The 7,204-nt window shown below is 35.1% G+C and overlaps 1 long non-coding RNA gene across 1 annotated transcript; it reads left to right on the top strand.

Annotated features, from left to right (window-relative positions):
• The first annotated feature begins 1,300 nt into the window (after nucleotides 1–1,300).
• LOC127983593 (uncharacterized) lies at nucleotides 1,301–2,972 on the top strand. The gene is made up of 2 exons (XR_008160459.1): nucleotides 1,301–2,384; nucleotides 2,882–2,972. It is a non-coding gene; the product is annotated as an uncharacterized LOC127983593 (long non-coding RNA).
• The last annotated feature ends 4,232 nt before the right edge of the window (nucleotides 2,973–7,204 follow it).

Raw genomic sequence — 7,204 nt, 5'->3', positions numbered from 1 at the left:
TATATCCGATATATACATGTATTATGCATGTGGAATATGAAAAAATGTGAGTGTGACATTGTCACTGCTGATATTCTGTTGTGCTTGATGTCAGCTTACTGTGATTAAAGCATCAACTGCTGCTGTAATGTGTATTACACTGATAATAACGATAATGTGCACAATATTTACCATTTTCTGGTTCGCATTTAACAATTTTAGTTGGCAAATCTCTAACAATTAAAATGAATATGTCAATTAACAAAATAACACGTATTGTTTTAGAAATGCACAATATGTTGGTGACATATATTGGTTATCAGGTGATATTAGAGGTTTTTTATACATATTAGTTTGGTCCGATATTACATATAAAAAATTGTATGCTCATTTCTGCCATTTTTACATTCAGATTACATTTGCCATCAATGAATGCTCCCTTAAAGATGACTTTTAAAAACACTAATAATTTATTATTACTGTTAAATGTAATATGTAGCAAATCTTAAAATGAATATCCATTTTCATACTCTACTTTATAATGTTGTGGTACCTGAATTCACTGAATTCAATTGTTGGTAACACTTTACAATGAGGGTTCATTTGTTAACTTTACTAAATCAGTTAAAATTAACTAACAATGAACAATACAGCAGATTCTATAGAATTTGAACAATTGTATTTTCATTAACTAGCATTGATAAGCATTAAACAGAAAAAGGTAAAATGCATAGTATAAATGCTATAAAATATTAATTAGTTAGTTCATATTAACTTATGCAATGAGACGTTATTGTGAAGTGTTACAGAATTTGTTATATAGAATAGAATATATATATATATATATATATATATATAGTGATTTATGTATTTAGGCTAAATAATATAAATAGTATACATTTAAAAATTGTCCATCTTGTATAAAAAGTTAATTTATTATAGTCCAAAAATATATTAGTAGTACATCTCTACAAAATACAATAAACTATACATTTAAGCTCTTGTACAAATGCTAGCTGTTCTCCATGGTGTGACTGGATCTGTTTACACAACAGAGAGATTACTGCTCCTGTCCACTCTGTCCTGTAAAAAACTGTAATTTAGTGAAAATGCATTGTTTGTGAGGCAGTGAATGACAGAGAAGCCTTTGATTTGCATTCAGGAAGGACGGAAACACAGCCAAGTAATCTGTTATATGCCCCCTATATAGCGAATTTACAGCTTACATCTTTATCTGTTGACAAGTGTCAATTTATTAAAGCATCAATAAACAACAACAACAACAACAAAAAAACAGCTACACGTTAACATCCTCTGTTTAACCTCTTGAACTCTGGCCACGCCCTAGGACCCACCGGTGGGTCCGCGGGGAGGTCATAATACTATTTTTTAAAAATCTATAAACTGTGAAGCACAAAACTAGTCATATATGGTATTTTTTGAAAGCGTAGAACCTCTGCTTTCTTGCAAGTCCCATGGTATTTGCATTAATTTTACATAAAAGAAAATAATAAGGTATAAATTCGTTCTTCCACAACCACCCCCCCTTGAGAAAATCAGATGAATAATGTTCATATTTCATATTTATAGCACACAAACTCACCAAACATGGACAAGTCACACATCAAATGAAAGCTCTCACTCTCAGGAATGTCACTGTGTACTTTATTTCACCGATCTTATACATTACAGTGACATAACAAATAATAATTTTCAAAAGAATCACAAAAACTGAAATTACTTATGTGAACAAGCAAACGTATGCGTCATATTTCTGCGCTGATAACTACATCTGTGCTCACATACTAGCCTAAAATCCTATATCAGCTTTTAGATTAGGTTGTTTTCTTCAAAATGAGAGCATTCTCGTGTGTCTGTGAGCATGCATGGCTAAACGGCACTATAATATGTCTCAGATGCGCAGATCAAAACATGCAATGCAGCGTAAAACATGACCAGTATTTGTATTGACTCTCTTTGATTCCTTTCGACTTGCAATGACGTCATCACGCAGTGCGTCCTATGTCATGAAAGCTGACAGCCTCCCCTCTCCATAGACACATCGATCAAGCTTCTAGACCATTCAGAGCCCGAGTTGTTCCTTTCCAAAGTTGAGGAGGTGGGACTAAAGAAAACGGCGCAAACGGGCGCAGATGATTATTGATGAGTTGATCGGAAGTTTGTTTTGTGATTTTGGATAGCGTTTTAGCGAATTATTGCGTGCTTTTATTACTGTTAGAGTTATATGTCTCTGAAAAATGACTTCAAGAAAGTTTTTTGTTGGTTTGGAGGCGGCTTTGGAGGAGTTTGATCGGATGTCCGACACTGAAACTTGCAGCGATGCTAGCTAGCTTTGACTCGGTCAGAGAAGCTGCTTACAAACTGGGAGAAGACCCTGATTTTGAGTAAGTATACGTTGTTTGTATCAAGCATTTGTAAGTTGCATGCTAATATTATTATTGCATTAATTTATTCATCGATTGCATTCATAAGTGTATTGCCTTGTGCAGTTTATGTCTTTCTTGTATACGCGAATTGCATTCATCGGTTGCCTTCGTTAGTTGCATGCTAATTTGTTTTTGCATGAATTTATTTATCAATATTATATATACGTGTACTGCCTTGTGCATTTTTATATCTTATGTATATGTGAATTGCATTCATGTGTTCGTTACATATTTGAATTACACACACGCAACGAACACATGAATGCAATTCACATATACATAAGATATGCAAGGGTTGTTCTCATTTATTTATACATACTCATGGATTTGTGTATGTGTAATCATTATTTTCCTCTTTCTGTTACTTGCATATCTGGATTATTTTTGTGTATGTCATTTTAGCATGTATTTTGGGATTGCAGTGTAAATTTATACATTTTTGTTTTGTTTTGCAGTTTTAGCATCCAGTGGTGAAGAATGGGAGCCAGCAAGTCAGGATACTTATTTTGTGTGTGTGTGTGTGTAAAATAAAATGCAAGAACAGAACTTTGCCTTATTTTGCTTATTCCATGACATGAGTTTTTTGAGGAAACTTGGAGACATAAGACATTCTGTCTCTTCAGGTAAAGCTACAGAGCTTGGAGACTCCAACGCCTCCTTTTGGTTAAATCTAAATAACTTTTGCTTAGAAGATGTTATCAACAAAATTATTTTTTTATCTTTTTACTGTCACCTAGTGGAATCAAAAGAAACTTTCTGCAGGGAAATAGACCTAACAGGTCCTAAATAACAGACTCCTAAATAAAAACTTACTTTAAAAAATAATACAAATCTGACTTTGTTTCCGTGTTTATCACAATATAGTAAAAATACAAAAGACAAAATATGCAATATCTTGTGCTTGTGTTAAACTTCCGAGAGTTTTCTGTAAAATAAGACCATTTTTATAAATTTATTCCAAAGTATGTGGTTAGGGCTGTCTTTTAAGTTCAGCTATGCTGGATTCAGTAATCAAAAATGGTGACTGTACACTTGGAGAGTCTAACGCCTCCTTTCGATTAAAGCTAAATAACTTTTGCTTAGAAGATGTTATCAAAAAAATTCTTTTTTCTCATGTTTAATGCCACCTTGTAGAATCAAAAGAGATTTTCTGAAGTGACATAGACCAAACAAGTCCTAAATTACAGACTCTTAAATAAAAACGTAATTAAAAAAATTATAAAAATCTGACTTTTTGTTAGTGTTTATCACAGTAGTGTAAACATATAAAGTACAAAATATGCAATATTTTACCCATGTTTTAAAATTCAGAGAGTTTTCTGTAAAATGAAACCATTTTTATAAATTTATTCCAAAGTATGTGGTTAGGGCTGTCTTTTAAGTTCAGGTATGCTTGCTGGTTTCAGTAATCAAAAATGGTGACTGTAAAAGTACACTTGGAGAGCCTAACGCCTCCTTTCTATTAAAGCTAAATAACTTTTGCTTAGAAGATGTTATCAAAAAAATTCTTTTTTCTCCTGTTTAATGCCACCTAGTGGAATCAAAAGAGATTGTCTGAAGCGACATAGACCAAACAAGTCCTAAATTACAGACTCTTAAATAAAAACTTAATAAAAAATAATAATAAAAATATGACTTTTTGTCAGTGTTTATCACAGTATTGTAAACATATAAAATACAAAATATGCAATATTTTACCCATGTTTTAAAATTCAGAGAGTTTTCTGTCAAATGAGACCATTTGTATCAATTTATTCCAAAGTATGCGAGTAGGGCTCTCTTTTAAATTCTGGTATGCCTAATTCTGTAAAAAATTCAAAATATGCTGCAGAGCTGAAGAGGTTAACATGAGATCTGTGCTTTAGTTGCAGTGGGTACTAAATCTTCATGCAGCAGAGATGGAAACTGACTGATTTTATTTGATAAATGCCCCTTTTAACATATTCTCGGCACATACTGTATAGGAGAGAAGACCATGTGGTGTGATGGATTGTGGGTTGCAATACTCTTATTTCCCATCATCCCTTTAGCTATCCATTAGCATCACATCTTACGTTTTCCATTTAAATGTATAAGTGTTCCTGAGAGCCTATATAGAAGTGTGTGTGTATGTGTGTGTGTGGCTGCCAATGGTCCCATGGGCCGGTCTGTCTTTGGGTGATAAGGATCGCTCCATGATCCAAAGCTTAATTGCTCATGACGAGCAAGGGTGGAGATGATTATGGCTCATTCACATGCCAGCTGCCACGTGGTGAAGCCGCAAAGCTTGTTTTTTCACTCTCTAATCGTAGGAAACAACTGCAGCCTATTGATTTGCAGTTAGCCTCTGCTCTCAGCTCACACACGCTTCTCTGATCCTCAGGGATGAGAGGAGCGAAGAGCACAGATGAAATCAAAACAAAAACAAACCAACTTTATTTAGCATGTTCACTCTTGCTGTTATAGGATTAGACACTGATAATGATGCATGTGGTTTGCTGGATGCATTGTAACTGATCGTAGTGCATTTCATTTTATTTTATTTTTAAAGTAATTTGAATCACAAATAAAAAAAGTTACATTTATCTGTTGTCATTTAAAAACTGTCTTTTGTCTAAACTTAATAAGTATTATTTATTTTTGCTGTTTTATTTTGTATTTATCTGACAAAAAAAGTGTAGAATTGTATTATCAGCCAGACCTTCAGATTGAAGGCAGAAGGTCTGGGAACTTTGAATGGCTTAGGACTGCCACAGGGCATGTGACTGATAGGTAAAGCAACCAATCATGTTTTCGTTTTGTGCCACGTCATGTTTAGGGGCATGGGAATGTCCCCACTAAACAGTGTGTAAAACTTTTGGATGTATTCTAAAGAATCTATGCCAAACTTGACATTTTTCACATACTTTTGAAAATCCAGCATTTAGTTGATCCTGATGAGTGCATCATTTTTGTGTCATATGCATTAGACGTTCAACCAACAGTCTGTTAGCGTGGTGTCTGAGGCTGAGACTATTTATCGGCCAATGGCAATAACATGAAAATAGTTATCAGCTTATTGCACTGGCCAGAGCTTTAATATTGTTTCTCAAAACAACTATGGTTGCGATTTCCATCATTACTAATAGAGATCAACTGAACTTACGACCATAGTTCTGTCAGGACCACTATCGTCAAAATGATAGACACTTAGCATACATTTTGGATGGTGGTATGGTTCTGTTCTGGGCAAAAAAAAAAAACTCCCTGCCCATCCATGCAGCCAGTCATGAATGAGCAGGGAGAGCAGCACTAATAACCCCTAGGTAAAAAGAACAGAACAAAGCAGATATTATCAATGTACATAATGATATTTAAGTGTAACATTGTTCAAGAAAAAGGAGTCTGATTCAACAAGGGATATCAGAAAGCCAAGCTCTGACTGTGGAGAAAGGAGGAGCTGGGGATGGAGGAGGGTAAGTTGCTCGCGAGCAAGCAAAAAAGCTGCTGAATAATACTAAATAGAGCTTATATAGGAATGCCGTGATAGGTGTCCTATTCCTATAATGTAGGTATGGGATCAGCCAGGAGTTAGCTGATGCAAGCTTGACTCCCGTGTCCTGCCAGAACTAATGCTATATGCTTAATTTAACAATGCTGCTGGGAAATGCAATCATTACAGTGATTGTGACTCAATTCTCAAATGTTGTGTAGGTTTATTTGTTTGTTCAACCAATGGCAGATGGCGGTAGTGTTCAGCAACCTTTAATAACTGTTTATTTTTTGTAGTAGCAGGGTAAAACATGTCAACTTTAACTATATACTGTTAAAAATAAAGGTTCTTTATTGGCATCAATGTTTCTATGAAGAACCTCGAACATCCATGGAAGATTTCAAATGCAGAAAAGGTTATTTCGATATTTCAAAATGGTTCTTAGGAACTGTTCACTGAAAGGTTTGGTTTTGGTTTGAGAACCAAAAATGGTTCTTTTACGGCATCACTGCAAAAACACCCTTTTGGAACCGTTATTTTTAAAAGTGTACAGTGCATAATGTTAGAAGGTGTGATCCTGGCAAAAATAAGTGAAAGATAATTTGAGGAAATGTCACATTCTTGGCTGATATTTATCATACAGTATTTGTCTGTCACAGAAAAGTGGCTTTTCTCAGTGTTCTTATGATTACCAGAGTATTCCTTCTGGAAATGCATTGTGAATGGCCATGCATTTTAGATGACATCTGTATTTTCTTTTCACCGAATGTTCTGGAAAACACACTTATTTCCTTTCCAACATGGGTGTCTTTTCTCCAAAAGCCTCCACTTGCAACAAGTTTGCTGGGAAAGATTAGTGTTATCGTTCTTGTAATGCGTGGCCGTCACATCGGGCGATAGGTATCGCGCTGCACTGTCTGTGGCTCGGGGTGTGTTTCTGCATTGATTTCCTCCAGAGTGGATGGCCTGGCTCTTTCCTCCCTTTTTTTTCTCAGCCAGTCAGAGAGACTCAACACACACTTCCCCTCTCGCTTGATGTTAATCTTCTTAATTGAGTATGTGAGCCAGCCTCTGAGAGACTGAGATACGGGGAAAGAGGCAGGGAGGGATGGGGAATTGATTATGTGTGCTGATGCATTCTATCAGCGGGACATATACCAATTTGAGGCGTATCCCTGACTTCTGTGGTCTTTTGAACTGCTTTGTGTACATTAAAAAAACAACAACAGAGATTTCTTGGAAATGTAGAGCTAAAATTTGCCCAAGTTATATTAAGATTATTTATTTACAAGAATAACTCTCAGTGTGACTGTATAAATAGTCTGAC

Source organism: Carassius gibelio, chromosome B20 (assembly GCF_023724105.1).
Source record: "Carassius gibelio isolate Cgi1373 ecotype wild population from Czech Republic chromosome B20, carGib1.2-hapl.c, whole genome shotgun sequence".
Taxonomy (NCBI): Eukaryota; Metazoa; Chordata; class Actinopteri; order Cypriniformes; family Cyprinidae; genus Carassius; species Carassius gibelio.
The sequence above is the reverse complement of the archived record's forward strand: the minus strand, read 5'-3'. Positions and strand labels throughout refer to the sequence as shown.